Below are 12,447 nucleotides of genomic sequence, written 5' to 3'. Positions count from 1 at the left end.
TGCATGATTACATGTTCTAACTGGGGAAAGGAGGCCTCTCATCTACATGCCACCTACCATGTGAAACACACTGATTCTTGGGACTTCCCTGGTGGTCCAGCGGTTGACTCTGTGCTTCCACTGCAGGGGGCACTGGTTTGATCCCTGGTTGGGAAACTAATATCCCACGTGCCACCCCATGGCCAAAAAAAAAAAAAAAAAAAAAAAGATATCTGGCTCCACCACAGATGCTGCAGGGTTTGGGGGTGAGGACTGGAAATGAAAATGAGGAGAGAAGTCTAGAATGTCCCTCTGCTGCCTTATCTATGTGACTTCTCTTGTGGCCTTACACACCGGTGACCACTCTATTCTTGGAGCTCTCCACACTTTCTCCTCCATCTCTGGCCTGTTTTCCTATTTCTTTCTGTGGCTCCTCTTGTGCTCTCATCCATTAGCTCTCTCCCATTAACCCGGGGTTCTCTCTCCTGTTGCCACTCTTTCAGGCGCCTGGGTAGATAAAGGGGTCACTGAATTTACCCTTGGCTCTGTTGTTCTCGCAGCATCCTTCAGATTCTACCCAGAGAGGGATAGGTTCTAGAAGGAGTTGGAAGCCCTACTTAAGCCTCTGACCTAAGCTATGTACTCCAACCCAACTTTCCTAGAGAACCATGTATTGAATTTTCAGCTTTTCTATTAAAGTGATGTTTTGTCCTCCATTTGGCTACTGTTCTTTGCAAATCTTTCCCTTGGGAATCTCATGAGGGGAAAGGGCTGATTGGCAGCAAAAAATTTCAACATTTCCATGTACTACAGACAAATATCACCTAAATGCAAGCAAAATTTCACCCCAGTTCCCAACAGAAACCTTTTCTCTTGGTTCTCTTTTTTCCTCTCAGTCTGTTCTATCCCAGGCTCCATTACTAACCCTTCTTCTTGTGTCAACCCTTTACATGCTGCTGTGACCCCAGATTTTTTCTTTGTTCCTTTTCTCTTCACACTGTACACACTCTTCTTGGTGAATCAAAAAATCTTTATCTCTAGTCTAGATTTCTCTCCTGAGCTTCAGACCCATATATTCATCTGCCTGCTTACCATCTTAGCTTGGCTACCCCAAAGGCACCTCAAATCAACAGGTCCCAAAATAAATCAATTATCCCTACTCCCTCCCTTCAAACCTTCTTCTCTCCCTATGTACTCTTACTGCATGGCACTTCTATTCCCCAAGACACCCAGGTCAGAAACCTGGGAGTCATCTTAGATTCCTCCCACTATACCTCCCTCACCACATTCAATCACTCACTCTGTCCTATGAATGTCACTTCCTAATTATCTCTGAAATCCACCCCTCCTCTCCATTCTTATTTCTACTATTTGCCCTGGTTTAGGCACTCATTATTACTCATCGAAAAAGAAAAAAAGCAACTATGGGAACAATCTGCTTCAAGTCTACCCCTTTCAATCCATCCACCAGACTGCTAGAGTGATTTTTCTAAATTGCAGAGCAGGTTGTGTCCCTTTCCTGCTTTAAAACCTATAACTGCAGAAAGTCAAGTCTAAATCCCTGTGTGTGGCATGTAAGACTCCGTATGATGTAACTTCTGTTTGCACACTCTTCTTCAAATACATCCTGCCCTAGTTGTCTTGAGCACCTTGCATTGCTCAACTCCAAACACATCAAGCTATTTCTGACCTTCGTGCCTTTGCCTAGAATGCCCTTCCCCATACTACCCTGCCCACAACAAATCTTGTAGCACAGCTTGTCAGAGCTTTGCTAGGTGACAAGCTAGCTAACATCTGATAGACATTCATACTGAGATGGCTGGTGGCTACTTCTTGTCAAAAAATAATACTAGTAATAGACAATACTTATATAGTGCTTACCATGTGACAGGCATTCTTCTAAGTGTTTTCTTATAGTAACACAGGTAATCTTCATGACGGCTCTATGAGATAGGTACTACAATAATCTTCATGTTCTAGATGAAAATACCATGGGTCTAAATCACAGTCACAACAGCTCGTGGGTGGTAGAGATTCAAACTCAGGCATTCTGGCTCCAGAGTGTGTGCTCTTGACCACAGCTCTCTTGGTGTCACATTTCCATAATTCTGTCACCACTTTGGGGAAGGCAGTATGGGCTCTTCAGCCAGAACTTGTTTCAAATCGAAGCTCTGCCACTTACTAGCCATTTGACCTTGAACAAGTGAATTAATCTCTCTGATTCTCAGCTTCCTCTCTGTAAAATAAGGATAGCTATTGTAAACGTTAAATGAGATAAGCAGTATTTGGGAATGCGTAGAACAGAACTTGATATATATTAAGTCTTTAATAAATACTACCATTGTTGATTGTTATAGTGAATAAAAACAATGACTCTAATGGTGATTTCAGATATCAAAGGGAAGGGAATATAGAAAAGTGGTTAAGAAAAGGACTGACTTCTAGCTCTGCCTCTTGATAACTGAGTGATCTTAGGCAAATTATGTAATCTTTCTGTGTCTCAGTTTCTTCATCTATTAAATGGGATAATAATAGTATCTATTTCTTAAAATTATTTTGAGGATGAAATGAGTTAATAGATGTAAAACTTTTAGAACAGTGCCTACATAACTGTTGGGTTATGATAACAAATATATTCCCTTGAGGCCCTTGCCTCTTCTGCCTCTGTGTATGGACCACCCTATATGCATCTTTGCTTTGGTAACATTTGTGCCAGATGGCTACTGTTTTTTTTTTAAATCACTAGTGTCCTTCATAGAGAATGGACTTGAGGACACGGGGAGGGGGAAGGGTAAGCTGGGACGAAGTGAGAGAGTGGCATGGACCTATATACACTACCAGATGTAAAATAGATAGCTAGTGGGAAGCAGCCGCATAGCACAGGGAGACCAGCTCGTGCTTTGTGACCACCTAGAGGGGTGGGATAGGGAGGGTGGGAGGGAGATGCAGAGGGAGGGGATATGGGGATATATGTATATGTATAGCTGATTCACTTTGTTATACAGCAGCAACTAACACAGCAATGTAAAGCAATTATACTCCAATAAAGATGTTAAAAAATCATTAGTGTCCTTAAAGGCAGAGAATTTACTTTTTCAGTATATCCCGAAAGCCAGCATATCCCCAAAGCCAGCATAGCTCTCTGGAGCATGGTCTGATGAGTCAATGAATAAATGAATGAATGGGTCTGAAGAAAAACATGAATAAATAAACAAATAGAAGAATGAAAAATTGGGTTGAAGTTCTGGGGCTGATATAATATCAGCAGGTTGGACCAATTTTTCTGACCAAACAGTAGAATGGAAAATTTCTTCCTGCCCACTCTGGGGACTTAATAAATATTTAATAAATGGCACTTAAATAGCAATATGCAAATGGCATATTCCATTTCATTTAGCTCAGTATGCTGCCTCATAGTCCTTCATTTGAAAGAAAACATGACAGATCATTCATTTTGCCTTACATATAAAGCATCAGAACGAAAAAGCTTCCTTTTTTCGAATCATGGCAGCCTGAGGGTCTGCAACTGATCTAGCTAAGGAAAGCTGAGGTTGGCTTTTGTGGATATGTCCACCTGTTAATTTTGGAGGCCCTCTAAGGCAAGGGTTTTCAAGCCTGACTGTGCATCAGAGTAACTTGGGAGTTTATTAAATATGCAGATACCCAGGTCCTCTAACAGAACTACTCAATCATATCCTCCGGGAACACAGGTCCAGGGCCTTGACTTTTAAAAATCTGCCCTTACTCTAAAGCAGTGCCTTAAGGGTAGTCAAGATTGACCAGTAGCTGTCACTGAATCCTTCCTAGGCTCTATCACCTACCTGTCCTGTTGTCTTAACCTTTCCATACTTACTTGGAATACTGTCTACAGCAAGTAGCTCTGACCATATCCCAGAGGCATCCATAGCTCAGGTCACATGGACCATGAGAGAGAACAAGAGCCCTGTCATACATAGCATCTGGAAACCAAATGTTTTCCTGGGCAGCTTGGTAGAGCAAGCTTGGTGAAGCCTGTGCAGGAAGCAGTCCCCAAGCCTGTGGTTTTTCATTCCATCTTGATGCATTGACTGCTAAAGTGATATAGTCTGAAGGAGCCACTGTTCCTTTGGGTGCCTGGAAATAAATAGATCTATTAAATGGAGCACAGAATCAGAAGCAGCAATTTTGTTTTCTTTAAAAATGAAAGAAAAAGAAAAAGTTTAATTTGTAAATCGACTTCAATTTTTAATATTTCTAGTTCTAAAGAAACAAGGCGGGGGGGAAAGCACAGCAAAAGGAGGTGCAGAAATAATCCCATCTGCTACAGAAGGCCTCTACAGAACTTGACCACTAAAAAAAGAAACAGACTGTTCCTTGCTTCAACAACTCAGCGTCTCATGGTTCAATCGAGACAATCGTACCACAAAAGGATTCAGGGATTTGCTCAGAAATGTGGCTTTAGTTTAAAACACAAACGACCCCCTGCTGGAAAACAGTTGTGATGCTCCTTGTCTGGGAAGGCAGGCACCACTCATTCACACACCACACACCACTGCTTCCCATGTTTAGGGGCCTCAGATCAGGGTGGAGTTTCCTCTTGATTTGTAGCCCTTTCCTCCATGGCCGCTGTGTGTACGTCTGCATGTGCCTGAAGTGTGTTGGCAAGTATCTTAGTCAGCACGGACTACCAAATACCATAACAAATACCATAGACTGGGTGGCTTCAACAGCAGACATTTATTTTCTCACAGTTCTGGAGCCTGGGGAGTCCAAGAGCAAGGTTCAGCAGGGTTTAGTTTCTGGTGAGAGCTCTCTTCCTAGCTTGCGGACAGCCCCCTTCTCACTGTGTGCTCACATGGCCTCTCCTCAGTGTTTGCCCATGGGAAGAGACATTTCTCTCTCTTCCTCTTTTTGTAAAGCCACAAATTTTATCACATTAGAATCCCATTCTTATGACCTCATTCAACTTGAATTGCTTCCTAAAAGTCCTATAGTCAAATATTGGGGGTTAGGGTTTTTTTTGTTTGTTTGTTTGTTGTTTCCGGTACGCGGGCCTCTCACTGTTGTGGCCTCTCCCGATGCGGAGCACAGGCTCCAGATGCACAGGCTCAGTGGCCATGGCTCATGGGCCCAGCCGCTCCGCGGCATGTGGGATCTTCCCGGACCAGGGCACGAACCCGTGTCCCCTGCATCGGCAGGCGGACTCAACCACTGCGCCACCAGGGAAGCCCGGGGTTAGGGTTTTAACATATGAATTTGCGGATGGCAGGGGACACAATTCAGTCCATAGCAAGAAGGCAGTGTAGGAAAACTGCAAAGAGACACCTAGACTGGCCTGCAAGCACCTTCTGGAAAGGCTCAACCGAGAAAGAAAAGCACATATCAGATGAGGGAAGGAGCCCAAACTCAACTGACACCGAGCCAGTCAGTCTGCGCTCCCCAACTCCCACCCTCCCCCGCCCACACCTGTGGCCATCCCCGACGGCCAGATGTGTACACACTGCCAAGGCAAGGCGTATGGCTTTAACCCCCATTTCAACAGGGACCCCGGCCAGAGCATTTATACTCTCTAAGGCTCAATTATTCTCCCTCTAAGGAGAAGGGGAAGTTGGATATATTGGGTACCAATTACCAGCATGATAAGTAAGAAAAATGAATACTAACTAGGTTTCACAAGAGCAGAGACATGAAAGCCTTGCATAATGATAATCATAATTGCATTTGTAGAGTGTGGTTTACTTTGACTAAGTACATTCTGGTACATTACCTATTTGATCAAAGTAAGTCAGGAGTTATTAGTCCCATTTGACAGATGAGGAAACAAGTACAAATGACCTATGACAGTGCCCAAGGTCATAGACCAAGTTAGTGTTGAAACCAATACTGCACTCTTAAAGAATGTAAGCAGTCGTTGATAAGTTAACAGGGCCACACTGACCCCCTGGACACCAGAAGTGCTGTTATGAGGACAGCACCACACAATTTAGCACTGAATTTCTTTCCTATTCTTTCATATACATTTACTTGGTCTCCTTGAATTGTGAGTTTCTCAAAATCAGAGACCTAGGTTTGTATATTATCGAATTGCCCATAAGGCTTAGCATAGGGCTGGGCCAAGAGAATGAAATCATTGAAAATACCTAACTGTTGGTATGGCACTTTACAGTTTGCAAAGTGCTCTCACATATACTAGTTTATTTCGTCTTTATGACAACCTCCAGAATATCACTTTAGGAAAAGTCATTTTGTCTTCTCATTCTCATGATGCTTATTTTAATGCATTCATTTTATGAAATATTCACTGAGAACTTACCGTTATTTTTATCATGAATAACTAACACTGATTGAGCACTTACTGTGTAACAGGCGTTGAACCAGGCACTGGGCCTAATGCTGAGAATACAAAAATAAATCATGTGTCCCCACCCTGAAGGAGTTTCCTGAATAAATAAATAATGCCGTTTGATGAATGCCTGGTAGTGATCATTTGGCTTCTGAACTGTACTGCTCTAATGATGAGGATCTAATTATTTTCTAAGTAGCTTATTTTATTTTCCAGATAGTTCTGGTACAAAGCTCTTCCTTACGTTGTATCTCCTTTGCTTCCACCCCTTTGCTCTTAGACTTAGTCCTGGGGCCACACAATATAAATTTTCCTTTTCACTTGACAAACTTCCAAATATTTGAAGGCAACTGGTATCATCAGTCACCCCGTCCTAAGCTTCCCTGTCTCTGGCTCTGCCTGCCCTGGCTCTCCGACAGCTGGGCCCACTGTTTTACCCCCAAGGACTCAGTTCAGCCCTTCCCCAGTTTCCAGAGCGACAGATGCTTGAGGTCAGAAGCACTCAAGTGGCCAGCCTGAGCCTCCTCCATTCCAACTTCCAATCACTGAGGCTCTGCATTAGGGCACTCTCCTTGTTCTGTTAGTTTCTGAATCCCAGCTTCTTCCCCACCTGTGCCCTAGTTTGTAAAGCAAGAGATGAACCTGCAGCTTGAGCACTTTAATTAAAGAGGAGGAGGAACTGATAAGGGAAAGGGAATTTCGTGGGTGGACCAAAGTGCTTGAGGAGATAAGGATGAAGTCCAGAGCAAAGGTGGAGATGATGGGATTGACCTTGATCGGGAAGAAGGATGCCTTATCCACAGAGACTGAAGGAAAATGGTGAGCTGAGCGGGAGCTGTCGATAAGTTTGCTGTTGGAGAGGGCTGGGAGTTGAAATTGTTCCTGAGGCTGATTTTGACCTGGTTAACACCAACATGGTGACATCACCTGTTAAGGCTGAAGTGCTTTCTGAATGGGCAGGGATAGTCCTTTACCTATTGTTAAATATTTTCTTCCAGATTCAGTGAGATATAATTGACATACAGCACTGTGTAAGTTTAAGGCATGCAACGTAATGATTTCACTTACATACATCATGAAACGATTACCGCAATAGGTTTAGTGAACATCCATCTTTTCATATAGATACAACATTAAAGAAATAGAAAAAATTGTTTTCCTTGTGATGAGAACTCTTTGGATTTCCTCTCCTAACAACTTTCATATATAACACACAGCAGTGTTCATTATCTTTATCATGTTGCACAATACATCCCTATACCTATTGTTATATATTTTTAATAATAACCTTGGGTTCCCAAATGAAAACTCTGCTTTCACACTGAAGTGGGAGTTGAGGCTATCAGTGAGGGAGGGAGGCAGGCGTGTAATTGCAGGCTTCAGGGAGAAGAGTGCTATGTGTGGAATACTTCCTGAGGGGAACAGGAAACTGGCCGAGGGCAAAAACAGAAGTTCTCAGCTGGAATTCGAGCCTCTGGCTGTGTAGTGGCACCAATTTCATTATCCTTCTTCAGCAACCACAACAGCTCAGATACAGGAATGGAGAATGCAGTTTAATTCATTCATTCATTTATCAAAATATAATTTAGTGAGCACCTACTTTATATCAGGCAGTATTCTAGGCTCTGAGGGTATAATAATGAACAAAAATAGGGTCATTTACAGTATCAATATGTCTGCATAGGTCAGCATTTTCCCTTTCACTTCCTGAAAACTATGCAAGAACAACAAGGAGAATGGGAAAAAAAACTCTCCAAGCTCCACTTATCTACCAAGACAGATATAATCTCCAGACTCCAAACTGCAGCTGCCGAGAAAGTATTTGAGATAGGGGAGGAATGGGAAGAAGGCATGGGAAGTGAAGAAGCACTGAGAGTGTAGAAAGAACACAGAAGATCTTAGGAAGCTTCAACAAAAGTATACTTCCTGAAGGTGACCGGTACATCCTGAGGTATGAAAGCTAATTCTCTAGTTGGCAACAACAGGTCCAAGGACTAGGATGAGTACAGCAGGGGCAGATATCCTCCTAGACTAGGTTTGACTCAGAGAAGCTGACAAATGAGACTAGAGAAAGAACCTCACAGAGGAGCCATATTTGCTGTAAGATATCTTTGCCTGCAGGGGATAGAGCTTTGGGGTAGTGAAACGTGGAAGGCTACTCTGGCCCATTTTCCATCCCTGGAATGTCCTGCAAATAGCTGAGACAGGATAATCCAAATCATTCAAGGATGGATAATAAAAAGGGAACTGACATAGTATTGATAAAAGTATATTATCTGGGCTTCCCTGGTGGCACAGTGGTTAAGAATCCGCCTGCCAATGCAGGGGACATGGGTTCAAGCCCTGGTCTGGGAAGATCCCACATGCCGCAGAGCGACTAAGCCTGTGTGTCACAACTACTGAGCCCGCGTGCCACAACTACTGAAACCTGCATGCCTAGAGACCATGCTCCACAACAAGAGAAGCCACCACAATGAGAAGGCCACGCACCGCAATGAAGAGTATCCCCCACTTGACTCAACTAAAGCCTGCGTGCAGCGATGAAGACCCAATGCAGCCAAAAATAAATAAATTTATTTTTTTAAAAAGTATATTATCTTTTAAAAGGTGGAAATGTGTAACAAAAACAAAACACCATAAACAATTTTGCCACTGAGTAGATGAAAATTGTTTCCAAAAATTCCTCCATATATTTAAAAAACAATGAGGTAACCAACTCTCTGAATGAAGAACACAAAACAGAGATGAACAAATTCTGGAAGAGATAGTGATGTAACAGAAGGTGAAACTAGCAGAACTCAAGGGAAGTGATCAGATTCTGGGTGTATTTTGAAGATGGAACTGATGGGATTTACTGATGGCTTGGATGTGGGATATGAATTCCAATGCCCTAGGAGAGTTCCTAGCAATGGGTTCACATGGTAGTGTGTTTCTATAATATTTACAAACATAGGAGAGCTTAACCTTTTGGTTAAAATTGGTTAAGACTGCTCTGATTGTCAATTTTATGTGCTAACTTGGCTATGGTGGCCAGTTGTTTGGTCAAACACCAGTCTAGATGTTGCTATGAAGATATTTTTTTAGATGTTATTAACACTGAAATCAGTAGACTGTGTAAAGCAGATTACCCTTCATTATATGGGTAGTTCCCACCGATCAGTTGAAGGCCTTAAGAGCAAAGACTGACGTTTCCCAGAGTAAAAGCAGCTCTGCCTCAATATTTCAGACTTGATAACTTCTCAGTCTTTCTCTTTCTCTTTCTCTCTCTCTCTGTCTCCCTCCCTCCCTCCTCTCCCCTCCCTTATATTTTGCTTTTTTGGAGAACCCTGACTCATATAACTGCTATCTCATTCCACTCTCATTTCCCTCCCTTACACTTTCTCTCATGTTTGAGATCCAGCAAAGGGGAAGTTCAGTGGAAGATATATTTAGTTTGTGTTCAGTGACATATTTATGTGGTTTGCAGTCAGTCCTGTGTATAGATAAATCATTGCTAAACTATCCTGGTAAAGGAATGGCTTCCAGAAATACCTCCACTGCTCACTCTGCTGACTTATCCGGCATGGTAATACAAAGGTGCGAAGCCAGAGGTCTTACCACTGTATGAATGCATCTTACGGTCCTTGGCACTGAAAGTGTGTGGGTACTGAAATAAGGTTTGAAATGTATGGATTCAGAAGCTAATCTGAGGAAAATTTCTTCAATCCCCTGGTGTGCAAAATGGTATGCAGAGTATTTGGTTCTCACTAATGCCTGAAAACAGAGGAAGTTTTCTTCTGTCAGAAATGTACTCGATAATACAATGTATACAACTAGGCACAGTACTTTTATTTATTCTGCGATGGGAGCTGCATAAAATATAATTTATCAGAATTCTTCTGTGTATAGAGCACAAACCTGAATCAGTTCTACAAGTATCCGTTCTACTTCAAGTGTGTGAAGTTGCATTCTTCAGCTTTCCAGCTATCAATAATAACAATACATTTTGATCAACTATGCTAGTGGAAAGAGTAAATTATCTTCCTATTCTCTAGATAGGAAACGATATTACAAAACCACTGTTATATGAAGAAGCCAACAAAAGTATAAAGCCAAGAGTGTAGGAAAAATGTATTATAGAGGTGTGTCGGGCAGTTAATTCATAAAAAAAAAAATACCGCGTCGGTTTTCTTTTTTATTGTTATGTATGTGGTATTTGTCAGCTTTTAAAATTTTGTAGTTAGTTGTGATTTCTCATTCTAAATAAGTACTTTAATATCTGGTTGTGTATTTATAATTTAAAAAAATTCTCTTTCATAAAGAGGGCCTCCAAGCTGTCTAAGTTTCACAATTCACAAGATGTGGATTAGCCCCTGGGTGTGAGAGAAAGAAAAGAGTTTTAAAAGATACATTTGTTTTTGCTTTTTGGATCTTTTAACTTTGCTTGTTGGGAAGAATACATATGTTACATTTTTTGTCACAGAATTAGTTTTTAACACCTAGCAGTTTACAAAAATTTTATTTCCCTTTCCCCTTTTCCTAGCTCTAGTTAGTTCCATGGGTATCATGGTGGCTCAGCAAATGCCATCCTTCTCTTGGCCATCTACTGCAACATGACACACGCCTTGATTACTTCCCCCTTTACCCTCTTTTGTTTGTGTGACTCAGCCCCCTACAACTGGATAAATGTGAATTACCGTAGACTCATGGCTTGAAAGAAATGTAAACTATCCTTCCTTCCCTCTGTTTTGATCTTCTCAGATTTTTCTGGGAAATTTATTTTTGTGGATGTGTCTTCTTTGGAAAATGACATGTATAGTAGGAGAATGAAGTAGGTATAGCCAAGATGGGGGAATAAAATGTCAAGTGTGGGCAGAACCAGTGGGAAAAAAAATTGAAGTTTGATTAATAGATTTTAGGCCTGTAGAATATTTTCAATATATTTAGAATTTAAAGTCTTTTATCTGTGCCACATAGCCAATTTTGGATACATGTGAAAGAATTTATAACCTGGGAGGTAGTATTTAGTCTTACGGAATCAAGGAACAGAAGAAGCAAAAGGGACATTAGAGATCGTAATCCAGTGACTTCATATTATAGAACAGTCATTGGAGATAAATGAGCTAACCAAGATCATAAATATGTTGGTGGTTGTCTCAAGGACTATAAACCATGTAAACCAATAACAAAAGCAACCAACATGTCTTGTTTGATCAGAGCAGTGAATCCAACCACTTAAGAGTTATATCTGGGGAGAATAGGCAGCTATATCACCATAGGTACTAAGGGTGAATGAAGAAAATAAAAGGGCTGCCTACTGAAGTAAGGGTGTGTGTGATAGCTAATGTTCAAACTGGACTTTGAGGAACTGAAGAGGGGAAGGGAAGTAAGATAAATGCCAGGAAATCTTCAGCCAGTGTTTCTCAAAGTTCTGTAGTCTCAGGACAAACTACATCAAAGTCTCCTGGGAAGCTTGTTAAATTGCAAATTCCTGGGTCTTATGCTAGAACTACAGGGTAAGTTCTCTGGGGGAAAAGCCAGGGAGTGTGCATTGAATAAACGCCTGCCTGAGGTGATTCTGATACAGATTGTTTGGAGAGGACTTCAAGAAGTACTCTTCTAGATTAGTATCAGAGAAAATAAGGATGCCATAGCAGTAGTGTCCTATAAGCGTAAGAAAAAGAAGGTACTCAGAATAAAGCACGATAATCATTCTACTGGAATAAGAGTCCAAGATATCTGCATTTTAGTTTCACAACCATCAACTGTAAAATTTGGGGTTAGTTGTTTGACTCGCACGGTCTCATTTTATTCACTTTGCAATGGAAGCTTTTGAAAGATTTTAAGCAGGGGAGTGACATGAATTATATTTGTTGCTGAAAAAATATAAATATAAATATTTGTGCTAAACAGATAAGAGAGTAGAACAAGAGCAGGCATGGCAGATCAGTTAATATGCTATTGAAATAGTCTAGGGAAAGATAATGATAGCTTACAATATGTTGCTGACAGTAGAGTTGGAGAGTAGTGAATGGGTTTTGTTATTTATTTTGTTAGGATCAGTGATGGATCGTATGTCAGCTATGAAGGAGAGGGAGGTGTCAAGGATGACTCATGAGTTCCTGGCTTGTGATGAATGATTGACATTTTAAGGGGTATGAATGATT

Source organism: Tursiops truncatus, chromosome X, assembly GCF_011762595.2.
Source record: "Tursiops truncatus isolate mTurTru1 chromosome X, mTurTru1.mat.Y, whole genome shotgun sequence".
In the NCBI taxonomy this organism is placed as follows: Eukaryota; Metazoa; Chordata; class Mammalia; order Artiodactyla; family Delphinidae; genus Tursiops; species Tursiops truncatus.
The sequence above is the reverse complement of the archived record's forward strand: the minus strand, read 5'-3'. Positions refer to the sequence as shown.